A 17,880-nucleotide genomic window follows, 5' to 3' on the forward strand; every position below is an offset into this window, starting at 1 on the left:
TGGTAGTTTAGGAGTATTACCTAGCAATGCCCCTCACCTATCACCAAATATCATGCCTCTTGCGCTTCCCTATAACCAAACACAAAATTATGAATCTCACTCATTCACTAATCATTATATTCTTAGGGTATTACGTGACCATCCCCCCCCATCATCCAATAATTTTTCCTCATGTACATTACTTTTTTTGGTAGTTGTGATGTAATCTTTTTACTAATTTAATTCTTTTACCTTATATATTCAAAATTTAAAAGGCTAAACTGCCAACTATCTAGCTCGTTCCTTGAAACCTAAAATTCATTCTTTTTTTTTCTTTTTTTCTTTTTTTGAATAGTATTAGTTTTCATTAAGGTAAATTAAACGGTACTTACAAAAAATTCATCGAACAAAATAAAACTTACATCAAACAAAGTAAAACTTATCAAAGAAGCACCAAGGAGAAAACTATGAAAATATCCAGACACAAAACTCATACTATAAATCAAAAGTCGATCATAAGAATTCGATAATAGAGTAAGTCTATATTAAAATCATAGGTTACAATTATAGAAAAGGAGAGCTACAATCACAACACCAATGGACTCTAGCTACACAACCCACACCAAACAAACAAAAACAAACAAACAAACAAAAAGTATTAGACTTCAGTTCCAACAAGCCAGATCCGTGGAAGCAGGTTCATAGAAGCTATTGGAAAAAATGATTTTATAGTGACTTTAATGTAAAATTAAAGTGGGTCCCAACCACTGGTTGAGATGGGATCAAGTGGGTCTAGATTCTTTATAACAAGACATTTACATCACAAAAAGAATAACCATAAACCATTAAAAATTGAATGAGAAATTGTCTCATACAGTTGACCTCATGAATGAGATATTGGGAATAATATGTAACTTATGTATCCCACATTGATTGTAGATAAATGCATTGATAGATATTTAAATCTCAAATTTTTTATAAGGGTATGAGCCCTTTGGAACATTCAAAATTTCCAAAGGAAGAGAGTTGTTGATACTTCAAGGATGGGCTTGGGCCAAAACTATGGTCAAAGTTGGTTATGCAAAAAATGCCACACGCGCATGCGCACGCCGCCCGCCCATACTTGGCCTGGTCTAGCGATCTTGGGGCTTAAGGCTTGCTAGAATGGGCTGGGCTAGGCTGGGCTACCAACTTAATCTTTTTAGGCTAGGTCAGATTTATATACGGTGTGTAACCTCTTGTCACGACCCAAACCCGGCCCTATGGGTTTAGCACCGTAACCGGCCAGTAATCCGAGATTACCGAAGGCCTGCAGGACAGTAATACAGTAAAACAGAGTACAGGGCCTGGCGGAAGCCAAAACAGTAAATAAACAATGCCCAATGAGCTGCGACAGTCTATATGAAAAGATTTTTCATACATTTATACGTAAACAGTACAGAACGGTATGCACAATATTTACAATCATTCAGACTAGGGACTCAACCCTAGATAACAGTACGGTAAACATTCAGTCTATACAAAACAGTGAAACAGTACAAAAGGGGGAATTGTAAAACACCCCTAAGCCCTAACACGTTAGGCTCGGAACCTCGCAGTGAGGCACAAAGGCTGGCTTGACAAAACTGGAGTAACCCCGACGCCTCTAGCTTCAATTCGGTGCCTGTACACCTACATATATATATGAGCAGTGAGCTAAAGCCCAGTGAATAACATAAAGCGTAAAGGGGTTTAGAATGAATGTCCTTACAGTAATGAAAACAGTTCATTTCAATCAATATTTCAGTTGCTCAGTACAGTAAACAGTCATATGTGGTACATCTATTAGCATAACAGTAACAGTAGGTCTTAAAAGACCGAACAGTAATGATGGCCATCACTCAGTAAACAGTAGTGGTTCCAACGAGGGAACCGACAGAGAATTCTGTCACAGTAACAGTAAGCAGTAGGTGCCAAGGATGCCACAATACAGTTCAGAATATAGGACATACATTCATTCAGTTAACAGTAATCAGTTCAGAAAACAGTACAGTTCAGTTGTTCAGAAAATAATCATTTGTGAACATATCTTTACACATTCGTTACTCACAGAGTTCGGGCTACAGTATGCTAGAGCGTGCCTCTCCAGTCGCCAACCCTACACAATTAACAGATTGAACACACTAAGCTACACAGCTGGGAAAAATAATAACTTAACCCCTAATGCCTCGGTGTGTTCTACATCTATATCCTCAACAAGATGTCTACAACTAGGCCTAAGAATGCCTAGAATGAGATGAGGATGCAAAGATGCACATTTAAAAGCATTTTCAGAAAAACAGAGTTCCGCTCGAGCGCAGGTTTCCCCGCTCGAGCGGTAATGCAACAAAGGTACACGCTCGAGCGTAAACTTTCCCGCTCGAGCGTACTGTAAAAGTACTGGATGGGTGAAATCTCCGCTCGACGCCCGCTCGAGCGTGAGACATGACTCCGCTCGAGCGCCCAATCCTCCGCTCGAGCAGACTGCAAAACAGTGCAGAGAGATGCTGGATGCTCGGATTCCACGCTCGAGCGCCACTTTCCCCGCTCGAGCGTAAGTGCAAAATCTGGGAATTCCAGATTGCACCTCCAAGCTCCAACTCACACTCAAATGCATCAAAACCAATCCTCTTGGGCCCATTTTCTGGAAAACATTTATAAACACATAGTATAACATGGTTCAAAGCTCAATTTTGAGAAATCAAAGCCCAAGGGTGTTTAATTCAAGCTCAATTTCAAATCATTTTCAAGAACAATCTTCAAACATGACATGCATGATCTTTAAATAACTTTCAAGCTTCAAAACATGCTCTAGTGAGCCAATTGATTCACAAACAAGATGAAAACATGGACCATTACAAAATTATGGACATGCATGTGACAATTTGCCATGAATTCAACTCAAAATCCAACAATTCAAACATACATGCATGAATTATGTTCTATTTCAACATGTATGAACTAAAACAAGACTTAGCTCCTTAATTTGACATGAATCATGCAAGAACAAGCTCAATTCATAAGCAAGAGGGTAATTACTCTACCTTAGGTCTTGAATTAGAAGACTAGGAGCTCAATTTAGCAATCAACACTTCAATTCTCTTCAAATTCTAAGCAATATTGAGATGAACTCAACTCCTCAAGTCTCTCTCTCTATGGTCGGCTAAGGGTCTCACAAATAGGCTAAAGAAATGTTTGATTCAATGTATAAGGCTCAAGTGTGTGTGTGAGATAGTGGTCCACTAGGGGTAGTTCGGTAAATAAGGCCAACTCTGCAATTGATCATTATTTAATCTAATTTAATCATACCTAATCAGTTTTTAGATAATTATACCATAAAATCATATTAAATATGACGATCATAATACACTAACCCATTTCCGGTTCGGCCGCCGATAAGGCCTTCAATTAATAGTTTAAACATAAAACACGAACAGATCAAACAAACAGTCAACAGATAAAATGCAATTCAACCAGATGTATTCACTCAATTCAGTTTCAATTTCGGTCAGTCAGTTCAGTACTTTAATCAGTTCAATTCTCAGTCAGTTATCAGTCATTATCAGTTCCGTTTAACAGTAATCGGTGATTATCGGTAATCAATCAGTCATTAATCAGTAAACAGTATGAGGGTTGTTACACCTCTACACTTGTTTCATCAGTTTTGCAGAAATGAATTATGCATTTGTTACTAGCCTTTATGGCTGGAAGGCTTCTCCTCTCTCCCCCTCTGTGTATAAATTGAGACCATCCTCTTTGGTTTGAGTATAGAAATTTTTGCTCTCAAGTTATATAGTCAATCTGCTCATATTGTATTCTTCTTGTGTAATAGAGTACTGCCATTGTTAGTTCGCTAAAGCTATACAGAAAATGCTTCTAACTTGGCTAGTTCCAACCGTCGTATTTTAGGAGACAGTCACCAACATACCTCCAGCACTTACAGTGAGACGGCGAATCTGTTTTAAAGAGATTATGATATCATACAGATTTTGGTTTGCTTCCTATTTCTTATTTTAGTATATATTTCTATTTATCAAATTGTAATCTCCACCATAAAGTAGTTATATTATTTTCTTATTCTATAATCTGAATTTAATTAAATATAAATCTGTTTATTTTAATTCAATTATGTATTTTGTACAACAGAAGCGACAAATTCGGTGAGAGGTGGCAGATCTGATAGTGGTAGTGGCGGCGCCGCCAACGTGATGTAGAGGAGAAAAGAGATAGCAAATTTGGTGAAGGCTGAGGCTGGCGTAAGGCAAAAGGGAGGGGAAGAGGAGAATCAGACTGAAAAATTCACTATAAGGAAAAGAACATTTCACAATGGGGAGAAGTTGGGAAGATAAAGTTTTCAAAACTTATTGAACCATAAATGGCTAAGAGAACAGAAGAACAAAAAAAAAAGGGAGAAGGAAGCCAAAGACTCCTTCTCCCACCTGCAAAACACTCTCTTAGGCTACATTTGTTTAGCGAATTAGGTTGGATGAGATTGTTAATGAGGATGGTTAGTGAAGAGATAGTTAATGTGGAGATTGTTAGCGAGAGAATTAAGTAAAAATATGTTTGTTTTGATGATAGTGTGGGAGATGGTTAGTGATAAGATTGTTAAATTATTTTTATATAAAATAAATAAAAAAATTATTTCTATATTAAAAAAAACTTAAACAAATATTAAAATAAACAGGTGCACTTGATAAAAATAAATAAAATTTAAAAAATAATTTTTTTATACAAAATAAACTCAATCTACTCACTATTTTTTCTAATCCTATCCAAAATCTAGCCAAGTTAATCCTCCTCTTGAGGAAAATTACTAAGCCCCTTACACTGTTAATCTCTCCTCCCAAATTATCACCAAATAAGATGTGGATAGGATCCACATCCATACTAATCTAATCTGTTCTCCTACCCTGCTAAATATACATGGCCTTAAAGACAACCCTAGAAGAAGAAAAAGAAATGGAGAGAGAGAGGCTCTAAAAAGTAGAGAGAGATGCTAATAAAATTCATTTCAATTCGTAAATTTGATGACAGGTGTGTTGGTTGCGAATGAAAAAAAAAAAACTACCCATTAAGGATAATTTGGTTTGAAAAGGGGAATGGTTTCTCTCCAGTTTGTGATCGGACTGGAGGGTACTGTTGGATCCATGGGGGCTCACCACAGGTCTTGTTTCGATATTTCAAACCGTTCAATATATAGAACTCGTCGAGTACTATATGCCTGTAAAACATCACGTTGATCGAATATCAATAGTTATGTGATCAAATCAGATTTTTGTAAGCCCTTCATTTTTTACTGTCTATTTTTTTCATACAAAATTGATTTGATCACATAACTATCGATATCCGATCAAAGTGATATTTTATAAGCATATAGTATTCGATGAGTTTTATACATTAACGGTTCGAATTATCGAAATGAGACCCGTGGTGGATCCCCACGAACCCAACAATACCCTCTAGTCCGTGATTGGACTGGAGAAAAGCCATTCCCTTTGAAAAATATCCCCCAACCTAACCAATCCTATGCATACCCCTAAATGGAATAAGTTTTTTTTGACAAGAAGTCAAAATTCAAGTTGCTACATCTACCTTTGAAGTTTTTTTCAATTTTCACTTGTATGTATCTCGTTCTTTTCTGTTTTAAAAGTTATTTATTTATTTTTTAAACTCTATTGTTATAGAAAATTTATTTTAAAAGAAAATCACAAGAATAATGTGAAAACATTTTATTTTATGATAAAAAGGTATATATATTAAAGTTATATCATCATTCTTTACAAAAATTTTGTATAAATTTTATTTGTGAATCATCACTGCTCTACTTATGAATTTTTTGTTTTTTGTTATTTTATTATGGGTAAATTACACTTATACCCCCTGAGGTTTAGGTTTAATACATATCACCCCCTGACGTTTGGAAAATTACACTAACCCCCTGTCATTGTAATTATTTAGACGGAATGAATATATCGAACTCATGCACTCTCTCTTTTTTTACTTTGCTTTACTTTCTTTCTTTTTTTTCCCCTTTCCTTTACTTTTTTTTTTTAAACGTAATTTTTTCTGTTTTTCTACTAGGAGTTGTTACCTTTTATATAAGCATGAGGGTTTGTGAAATGAAACTATTAACCACAGGGGGTGAGAATGTAGTTTCCAAAACGTCAGGGAGTGAGTAGTAATTAGACCAAACCTCAAAGGGTTTTATTATTAGGTGAATTACACTAATAGTCCCTGTAATTTGAAATTTTTGTCACTTTGATTCCTGACATTTTAGTTGTGATATTATTGGCTTTTTAGCTTTCGAAGGTTATTATTGTAATTACGAGCGTGCCAACAAGGATCAATCAGCGTGACCAGATGTGTACATCACAAATATGTGGTTTTGGGTGCAAGAAAATGGTCCAAGGGTGTTCAACATTGGCTCTGAAGTGAGGAAAAACGGGCGACGGAGGGCGATGAAGGGATAAAGTTGGCCGACAGAACAATTACTAGCCTCCCACCCTTCTACGGCCTTCTTACCAATGAAACAGAGGTCCCTGCCAAAAATGAACCAAAACCAATGCAGAATGAAGGTTCGAGGGCCGAAACACGCAGTTTGGGGCCCCGAAAACGGGCTGTTAAGCACCGAGAGTGGTGTTCGACCACGAAGTCGGTCTCTCGGACCACAGTGTCCCTCAAAAGGGAGCAAATAGGATGTATGCCAGAAACCGGAGCAAACAGAGATGGTTAAGCGGTCCCGAACCGAGGCACACGGCCAACGGCTCCGAAAAATCGGAAACCGGACTCCAAATGGGCAAAATGGCCTACGACCACGGAACGTAGCCTACGGCCACTGAGAGATGATCTACGAGACCTCTCCCTCCCTTCGAGAAAAGAAAACAGGAAAAACAGAGCCTAGTTCGCAAACCGAGGCAAAACACAGAAGAGCCCGGAAGTCTGGAGGCAAGGCTCGCAGCCGAGACTCTGAAACTTCTGAGCAAGCACAATATGCAATATCACTGAGTGCTCAACTGGTGACGTCCGAGTCTCAAGGTCGGTCAAAAATGAGGTGTCTACAGCCGTCACTTCGACTGAGCCATCAGATTTCCTCAGTATACTGAGTGGTGTCACTCCCTCAATATACAACTTGGCCTCTGTGAAGTCTGCGCAGGCTATAAAAGGCTAAGGATCTGCATCAATTTCCTCTGTCTCTCCATTGCCTAGGGCCATCATTATTTTCTAATGCAAAGAGGAAGGCACACATTTGTTAGTGTAGATCCAATCTCTACCAAGTAAAGCATTGTACTTAGCATTACTGTCGATGACGAAGAATGCCGTCATGCAGTCCCTGGTTCCCACACTTAGGTTGATGGGTAGAATTCTCTAGGCCATCTATTTGTCCCCAGCAAAACCAACAATGGTTGTACTAGTTGGGATTAACCTGGGATTCCTTTTCCCTAATTTCTTCGAGGAAAATTTCGGTAGTAAGTTCACCGCTGCCCCATTATCCACCAAGACTCGGTTCAACTGTATCCCATCGAAGAAGGCCTTAATATACAAAGGCTTAACATGCTGTGTCATAGAATTCGAGGGATATTCAAAAGGATACGAGAGGTTAATACTTACCAGTTCTTCACTCTCATATTCAGTTTCCATTAGGGTAACCATTCCGGAGTTATCTTGCACTATACTCACTTGTGAGTCTTCGCTAGAGATTGGAATTGGGTCAATTTCTTGCCCCTCTTGATTCTCATCTCCAGCTTGGAATTCATGCGATATTATGTGTACCATGTTCACTGACACTGACCCAAATTGGATGGCTGGTTATGTCTGCTTCTCCTTTTGGCCACCTTGTTCAGTTACTCTAGAAGCATCCTCCATGCTCCTCTCTGGTACTTCGTCCTTTGAATGGTCTGTCACGACTGGTTTTTCAACTAGAAATGTTTGTTCAGCCATGAAGGCTTCGAACATTTCTTCCTCAACCATTTCTTTCTTTTGGCCTAAGCCAACTTTTGTCTCTGCCTCGCTGTCACTTTCCATCAATGTCTTCTCCAATCCCGCTAAACTGGACTTCTTTCTGGCTTTGAGTTCAGAGTGAACTTTGGTCAACTGTTCTCTGTTGTAACCCATTTTTCCTTGTAGAGTTGGTTTTGGAGTATGGTCGGACTTTGGATTCTTCTTTCCTTCTGTCTGTACCAATGAAGAACTCTCTCCATTCTCTTTCAGGTCTCGCTGGTACTAAGTATACCTACGCTGAATTTTTCTCTTTTGTGATCTAGAAATTACAAGGACCATATCTGGTTCCTTTGTTTTTGGGTGCTTAAGCAACACGCAATTGTTTGGAGCCACCAAAGGAGGCTTAACCATCCTGCCTTGGTTTCCAATTACATCTCTTTGGGTAAACACTTCCTTAGGTTTATTTTGAATCACAAACCAATCTGGGACCCCAGGTACCCACGAACCTACTGACCCTGCCGTTGAACTGCTTCTTTCCTCTTTCGAAGTCATCTTCGAAGCTAGCTGCGAAGGCCACTGCTTGGTCCTGACTTCATGCTTTGGGTATAACTCAAGCCTTCGATGAAGGTGTTCACTTTCTATCCTGCGTGAGGCTGGTCTAAGGGGCCAATCTCTGGCTTTGATCCCATAAACTGAACCTCTCTCCAATCTCCTCTCAACATGACTGCTCTCCATTCTGTAATAATTAGCTAGCCTGGATTCATGTAAAGGCCTCTTGCCTTTGGAATGCATCCTATCAGCTGTTGGTTCAACCCTCAATGGCTGCTGCCTGACACCAAATGGATATGGCCTTTTTTGTAAGCATTGGTTGGTTTAGGACGTCTCTGCACATCCTTGTAGTATTGCTTCCCATAAATTGGAAGTCCTTTCAACCACTTGTAGCTTAGTCTGCACCTAGGACACATCCTCTGCATTACAGCTGCTTTTAAGGAATCGTCATCCAATGCTTCTTCCTCAGAGTCTTCCCTCTGGTCTGAGAAACCTTGTCCAATAACTAGTAGATTTCCAGTGTCTTTCTTGACAGCTGTCTGGTTGGCCACATGCATCTGCACATTGACTTCTTCCAATTCTTTCAAAGACAAGTTCTGAAAATTCGGCATAATGACATTGGCTGCCACCTCTCTAATTTCTGGAAATGGATTACTGTCGATCCCCATGGCCTTTTCAGCTTTGGCTGGGAATTTCAAACTTCCTTTCCGAATTTGATCTTGGATCCTGTCTCGAAAAACAACACAATTTTTAGTCGAGTGAGACCAAGAATTATGCCATTTACAATATACTTTTCCTTTAAGTTCATCAAGAGATGGAATTTTAACCCCTTTTGGTAACTTAAAGAAGTTGGCTGCAAGCAAATGATCAAAAATGTCATCTGCCTTAGTTAAATCGAAAGAGTATTTCCTGTGAAGGTTTTTCTTTTTAAACTGCTGGTCAATTGTTGTATCCTTATGAATTAATGCTTCACAGATCACAGGTTCTTTCCCCACAATCTCTGCTGCATCAATCTCATAGTTAGGATCTTTGTAGTATGTCTTGTATGATGCATTATTTCGATCTTGTTCCACTTCTAGTAATGCTTCATACCTAGATACCTTATAAGTCAGTTCCACTAAGTTCCTGAACGCTGTTGAGTCAAACTTCTTTCGAAGCCTAAACTCTAAGCCATTTTGAGCCAATCTTACGAATTCTGGCTCTAGCAAGATGACTCTACATTTATTTCGAGCCCTTTTAAATCTGGCAATAAACTGAGTAGCCTTCTCTTCAGGCCTCTGACTCAATCTTGCCAGGTCTGCCATGGAAACCTCTGGCTCTGATTGGAAGAATTGGGCATGAAATGCCTCTTCCATTTGTTGCCAAGTTTGGATTGAGCCAGGTGTAAGATTAATGTACCATACAAATGCTCCTCCAGTTAGAGAATTTGGGAACAGTCTTAGCTTCATATAGTCATTATTAGTAAATTCACCGCATTGAGCAGCAAACCTAACAATATGCTCTACTGTTGATTGGTTTCCACTCCCATAAAAAAGGGCAAAATCTGGTATCCTGAAACCTCTTGGGTATTCATGTACCCTATCTATCCATTTTGGATATGGTTTTCTGTATACAAGAGTCTGGACCCCCTGAGCCATCAGTCCACACATCTCCCTAACGATGTCAGCAATTTGGTCCCTAAGGACCATATTTTGTGCTTGCTGAACCACTACTGGAGGAACAAACACAGGATTTGGTGGACAAACTTGTGCTTGTGGTCCTCTTGGTCCATAAGGTGGTATGTTTGGAACTGGTTGTCCCTGTGGTGCAGGTTGCTATTGGGGGTGTGGGTAGCCCCTTTGAATTTGTCCTACAAAAGGTGCTAGAACTGGTGTTGTGTCTTTTTCATTTGTAGGGAAACCTTCCAACCCCCCGGGTATAAATTCGAATAAGGGATTAGTGAACCCCCTTGTGCCAGGTATGGCTTCGAATATGGGATTTGGAACCATTCTTACGCAATTTTCTTGTACTGGGCCAGTTCTACCAAATTGCATGGCTTCACTGTTAAGTACTGAGACATTTTGACCTACTACAGGCCTTGGAACAGGTTCGTACCAAGACTGAGGTGATGGTCTTTCATAGTTCTGATTACTAGTTTTACCATTAGAATGTCCATTAACTTGCATAGGTTGTTTATCTCTAGCCAATCTTTGCTGAGGGACATTCGAAATTTTCTCCATGTGTCTTACGTTTGTTAGCCGGTGGTTGTTCATTCGATCCAAAAAGGATGTTGCCCACCTTTCCATTGTGTTCATTAATTGCTGTCCCATTGCATCTATTAAGCCACCCCATGGATTCATTGGCTGAGTAGATGGGACAGTGGATGGTCCAATTCCTTAGTCTCGTCTAATATTACGAACATATCGTACTTGTTCTGAAGTACTGGTCTGTTCGACCATAGGTTCTGATAAAATGGGAGTTTCCACAGGATGTGTTATCACATTATCCTCTGGATTAGGTATTTCTACCTCTCCTTCCACGCCTTCTTCCAAGCATTCATTTTCTTTTTATCTCCTACGTCTAGCCATTTCAATTGGTCCCACCGGACGTGCCAAAAATATATGTTGGCTTTTTAGCTTTCGAAGGTTATTATTGTAATTGCGAGCGTGCCAGTAAGGATCAATCAGTCCTTACAGAAATTTAATTGCTAACCAATTATCAGACGATTGTGTTTTAGTTCTCTCAGCCTCAATGAAGAGAACTTTTACTAGTGGCTTGATTTAGGAGGATTAAGCAAAATATCGATCAAATAAAGAACAACTGAAGCATTTCATTAGAATGAAAAACTTACAATATTTCAAACTCAGCCTCGTAGAGGTTTACAGCGACAATCTACTTGAAACTACTCCTATGAATGAAATGCAGTGTAGAATTTAAACTACTAGAATGTAAAGAACAGGAACTGTAAAACTAAGTAAAGTAGAATAAGACTGGTTTTTGGATTTGAGTCTGGGGGGGGGATTTTCTGGGGTCTTCTCTACTATTTATACTGCTTAAGGATAACCATCGAACTGTATTTCCAACGGTCGAACTGCTCCTCCATGGTCGTTGTCACACCCCAAATCCGGGCATGACCGGCCGTGGCCCACAGGGACTTAGCCCAAGGCACACGTAAGCCTAAACACGCATTCAATTTCACCTTGAACAATTAAACAATAGTCCAATAACAAATAACCAAAACTCAATCCAGACATGTCACAATTATAAACGGCAAAATCAACCGTAATAAAAAACCATCCAAACTTATGGGATATAAACAACCCACATATCAAAAATAATCCTAAATGAACTTCGATAAGAATAAATTTAAATATGCACAAACTTGACATAACACTCTAAACTAAAGGAATGCCCTAGAGGTCCATGCAATTGAGTCCCCGCAACGCCATGAGTCCACTCTAAGTCCTTCTAACACCTGGAAATGGTAAACAACTAAGTCAACTGATAGCTCAGTGAGTAGCAACATGGATAGTAAATACAGTTTTGAAAACAGGGTTCAATTCCAAAATAAGATATATATCACAGAAACTAGATTGGCATACAGTTTGGTAAATACAATCTGTTTCAAAAAGAAGGTTCCACAGTTCAACACTTAAAATACTCATGTCTCGCAAGAACATGATAAACGACATTTTCCACTTAAAACAGATTATAACATGAACACCAATAATTTTCTGGGTACCAATAAAAACAAATAATCTGCCACACATTTCTCAGGCTATAAGCCCCGTTGGATCCAATACCGAACTAAGAGTCATCCTCAGGGTGGCACCTGGGCCTTTTCTCAAAGACGATCCGATTGAAGGTCACCTAGTTGTTTTTAAAGGTCTGTTCCTTACAATCGTTGAGCACTAGAGTCATCACGGCCCAACCCGGATCTGTTCCCTAGTGGCCAGAGTCACCACACACAGTGGAATAATTTTCCTGGACTAAATACACACATGGTCCCAATAATCAATACACATCAGTTTTGCAAAACATGGTGGTTCATCATTATAAACACGAGACCAAAACAAATAGTTTACAGTATGCCAAGTTCACACATGTTTCAGAAATAATTTGATTCAATTGATAATATAATAATTTATCAAAACAGTTTAGTCTTGAAACAACAATTTGATTTTCCAACAATTTAGGGTAGGGGAACATTTATAAAAATATGTAGCATGAAACTACTCACCTGAAACGCAATAATATAATCCTCGAATAGAGTATGAAAGTCCAACTAGTGCCCTGAACCAAGTATAAAAACTACACGTCACTACAAATTTAAAAATACTAAAGAATACGAACTAAGTAACCCCAAACTAAAGCGCACTAACACGGCTCAACCCAACTCACCGTTACTCCTAAATATTACCTAAGTTCATATTCTTCAAGGTCTAAAATCACCCAAGACATAGATTCCGATCGAAACTTAACTAAAAATGACTTGGAGATGAAACAGTGTTTTAAACAAGTTTTCCCAATCTATTCGCTAACTTTGAAAATTACAAAACCCACTCCACGTTGTTCGAAAAATTCCAATAACCTCCAGATATGATCTAATATATCCTAAGTTTCAAACCCAATTGGTTTCACTTGATTTTCTTATCAAAATAATTATCTACAATTTATTATATCCAAACAGGTTGTTTTCTGCAGCACTTTAAAGAAATTGACGGTTCTCTTAATATACACGAGCAATCAATGCAAGGCCAAAAACGTACGAAACTAGACTTGTAACCGGTTCTAATGACACTAATTTGATAATTTTTGGATTTATACCCAAAGAGAACAACACTCCCGAATTTCCTGTTTTGGACTGGTTTTCTGGACAGATTTGAATACCTCAATTTATATGGATTTTGACTCCCAAAAATTATGAAAAAATTCAGATATGCAATTCAATATGTAATTGATCTACTGTAAAAATTTCAGATTAAAATTCATCCGTTTGATATGGTTTCCTGATTTTTAAAATTTGTGACTTTGTACAGAATTTTTGGACTGAAAATTATACCCAATCTTTACACATAAATTTAGCTCCTCAAGTTTCTTAATAGGATATCTATATACACAATACATAAACCTACAACCTCTCCATCAATGAACAAAATAATTATAGAATAAGGATGAAGAACAAAAAGAAGAGAAGAAAACCAAGGAGGGCTAACCTTTGATGATCACACACAACACAACACACCCAAAAGTTCTTTGATTGCAACATCTTCTTCTTTTTTTCCTTCTCTCTAACCCTCTCCCGTGGCTGCTGTTGTTGCCCTATGTGGTGAACAAATAATAGAGTAGGGTTTGTGTTTATTTTATTTTATACTAGTGGTGGGCACACATAGGTCAAATAAATAGATAAATATGCAAAACATATGTATAAGTTACATGCAACTCAAATGGTAGGAGTCTAACTTATAAATTTTATGGTCTAGAGTTCAAGTCACACCCTCTTCTCTATTTTTTTTTTTAATAATAAATCCTGCTTCTAAATCAATGACTTTCACCATAAATTTTTTTAGGTTTAAAGATTAATTAAAGGATCCTCCAATAATATTTAATTTGCACCTTAGAATTCACCACCAAAATATTTGAGATTTGTAAAATTATTATTTAATTATTTACTTAATTTTTATATTCGGGTTCTCACAGTCGTTGATCATGTTGCCTCAGGATTAGCTCCATTACGCCATCACTTGCAGTTAGGCCTCCCTCCTAAATTTGAATTCAAATGTGAGTAACCGATGATGCCACATCACTTTGTATCTCTCTGCTGATCCACTGCTACTCAAATCTCGTAACAACCAATACTAACTGCCACGTGTACGATCAGGATCGAAGATTTGAATAGTCTTCCCGTACTACCCCTATTTTGCCACGCGTCGAATTGTAATTGGCTTGTACAAAATATGTAGCCAGCAGATATATTTTATCCTGAATTTTGAATTTTGTTCAAAATAAGGACAATCAAAGATGTTTTTTTTTACAAACAATCCATTTCAAAGGTAAAATAGTCATACAACTTATTTTGTGTAAGTTAACTTGTATGTTGTTTGAAAGGCTAATTACATTAACGGTCCCTATAGTTTAGGCCTTATGTCACTTTGATCCCTAAAATTTTAATTATGATACATTTGACCCTAAATTTTGAATCTTGTTCCCAATAAGGACAATTAAAGATACCATTGCTCAATTTTAAGGGTAGATTCATCAATCTAATAAAATATAAACTAATTTGACAAAAATAAATGTCAAAAAAATATTTTTGAATTTTTAAAAATTGTTTCTATTCACTAAAGATAAAATTATGTAAAATTAATAAATCTTTTAGATATTTTTTTATCAAATTAATTATTATTATATGTTTGGATGATGATTATGTAATGGGTAGTTGTTTTATTTTCATTAAATTAGTTTCTATTTTTTTAAAAGTCAAATATGGCGACAACTTTGATATCATTATTAAACCAATCCATTAAATCAAAAAATCCAAAACTAAAAACATTTCACATATTAAATATATCGATTACACATTAAAAGCCTAACAATCACCCATTACATGATCATCATCTAAACACATAATAAAAATTACTTTGGTAAAAAAAAATAAATGTCTAAAAGATTTATCAATTTTATATAATTTTATCTTTGGTAGGTAGAAATTATTTTTAAAAATTTAAAAATATTTTTTTGACATTTATTTTTGTCAAATTAGTTTATATTTTATCAAATTGACGACTTTGCCTTTAAAATTGAGCAATGGTATCTTTAATTGTCCTTATTTGAAATAAGATTCAAAATTCATTATCAAATGTGTCACAATCTGTGTTACATGGACTCGACACTTTGAGGTGAGGTACCCGTATTGACACGACACGACACGGGTGCGAGTGTGTGATTTGTGTCGGATACACCTGTTCTCTCTCGAACACAGCTCTTTACAGACAGCAAAAGAAATGAAAGAGGGATAGAAAGCGAGAACCTGGTCTCTTGTCGAAACGGCGAAGACATTGGTCACTGCTTCGACATGCTCGATGCTCGATCTCCATCTCCTGCTATGTCTTCTCTCTCTTCTCTCGTTCTCCTTCTCTGTTTTCTCTCTCGTCTCTCGATCTGTCGATCTCTCTTCCTCTCCTCTCGTCTCTTGATCTCGATCTCCTTCTACTCTCTCTCTCTCTCGGTCGCTGACTTCTTTCTACTCTTCTCTCTTCTCTCGATCTCCCTCTATTTTCTTCTCTCTATTCTCTCTGTTCTATTTTCTTCTCTTCTTCTTTATATTGTATTAGTATATAATATAAAATTCATTAATATAACAATATATAATATTATTCATATCATATAATATTATTTATCCATTATTCTTATTATATTTACATTAACATATAGTATAAATTACATTAATATAATAATATATAATATTATTCATCCAAAAAAAATTATATAATATAATATATCATAAATAATATAATTTTTATGTCTAAAATAAAAATAACATATTTTATCATATATAATATAATTTATTTTATATCTAAAATAATTTTTATTTATTATTTATATAGTATAACTCATCTTCATATAATAAATATATATTTTTTTAAAAAAAATTATTTAACGTATCCTCGTACCCATATCTAAATTTGGATACATATCTATGTATCTTTAATTTTTAATTTTGAAGTATCCAACCCTTAGATATGCACCCGCACCTGCTACCCGTACCCAAATCCGTGTAACATAGGTCACAATTGAAAAGTCAAAAACTAAAATGACATGTGATCCAAAGTTTGTGTAATTTGCCTTTTTATTTATTTATGGCTTTTTGAATTTTTAAAAGTTAAAAAGTTAATGTATTTGAGAAGTTACTAAAAAAGACACTTTTTATAAGTGAAAAAATTGATGTGACAATTAACCTTTTAGCTTATAAACAACTTCGTCACTTTTGTGACTTTTTTTTGCAAAAGACTAGTTTTGTTTGCTAATACCCACAGTCCCTAAACTGATAAAGAAAAATAAATCTAGCATATATTAGAAATAGAGGGCCAGATAATTTGTAGAACCTGAACGAACAACTTGAACATAATAATCAAGTTGAAAAAAAACTAAAAAAATGTGATAAAAATACATAAACTAAAGAACACAAACAAGTAATTTACATTGTTTTAAAAAAATGCATATACTCTGATAAGTTCAATGAATAACAAGAAATATGTAATCAAATCAGTTCAATGGGAAACTAAATTCATTTTGGTAGCTTTCTTGCATTTGCAAAGAGAGTCTTTGCAGAACATCACAAATTGGTTCAATACAAGGATGTAACTTGTCAGCTGCTACAAATGAGTGCATGCAACTTCCAATTTCAACCCAACTCAATCCCAAAATCTTCTGAACTCCTCTATCATCCATCACTTCCCTAACTTCTATAGCTTCACTCCTTCTACCAATATCTGCATACAAGTAAGAGAGTAGCACATAGTTTGAAGAGTTCCATGGTTCATCAACATAAAGATGCTTTGCAACATGCCTAGCCATTTCCAGATTCCGATGTACTTTGCAAGCTCCTAACATTGAATTCAACATTACAACATCAGGCTTAAAGGGTAAGGCTTTCATCAGAGCCTCGGCTTCTTGTAGTAGACCAGCTCGTGCTAACAAATCAAGCATACATGTATAGTGCTCTGCTTCGGGTTTGATCATATATCTGTTAAAACCTACCACTACACCTACTCCACCCACTTCACCTACTCCACCTACTACTCCACCTACTACATACCTACCTCCTCTAATCTTCTATATATAGGACTCATTGTAAACATAATCAATATAACATACATCAATCAATAATACATCATTTCTTACATGGTATCAGAGCAAGGTTAAGCACTTAGTATTTTTCGCTTCACCGGCGGGCGGCACCCTCGCCTTGGCCGCCCGCCGGACCTCAACCTAGTCCGCTAGAATTGTCTACACATACCTTCTTCACTATCTCTTCTTTGATGATTGCTTCACAAACAACTGATTTTCCACGCCCTCCAATCCAGTTCCCTGCTGCTGGCTTCTTATCCGAGCAAAAGTTTCCAGAGATGCCAATGACATCCATGTCTGGGAAATCCTTCTTGAGTTACTACCAGCCATGAATGGCATCTTAATCCCTACTCTCTCTCATGCTCATGCACATACTTCTCTTTCGTCTTCCACACTGCTTCTCTTTGTTTTCTCTCTCTAACTCTTCACTACCCAATTCCCGTTTCCTTGGCCGAAAAATCGCCCTCAAAGTCGATTCTTTCGGGCATTGCGAACACCAAGTCTTGGTTCCAGTTCTATGGCAGCGGCTTTGCCATTCGCATTCCTCCTCAGTTCGAGGACATC

At 37.1% G+C, this 17,880-nt stretch overlaps 1 long non-coding RNA gene across 1 annotated transcript; it reads right to left on the reverse strand.

Annotated features, from left to right (window-relative positions):
• Positions 1-11,659: 11,659 nt before the first annotated feature.
• Positions 11,660-13,804, reverse strand: LOC145814191 (uncharacterized). Its single transcript, XR_014357529.1, has 3 exons — positions 13,683-13,804; positions 12,707-12,759; positions 11,660-11,941 (listed from the first exon to the last, which is right to left on the reverse strand). It is a non-coding gene; the product is annotated as an uncharacterized LOC145814191 (long non-coding RNA).
• Between the last annotated feature and the right edge of the window lie 4,076 nt (positions 13,805-17,880).

Source organism: Camellia sinensis, unplaced genomic scaffold (genome assembly GCF_055761805.1).
Source record: "Camellia sinensis isolate YWXY unplaced genomic scaffold, ASM5576180v1 Unanchor1, whole genome shotgun sequence".
NCBI classification, from domain to species: Eukaryota; Viridiplantae; Streptophyta; class Magnoliopsida; order Ericales; family Theaceae; genus Camellia; species Camellia sinensis.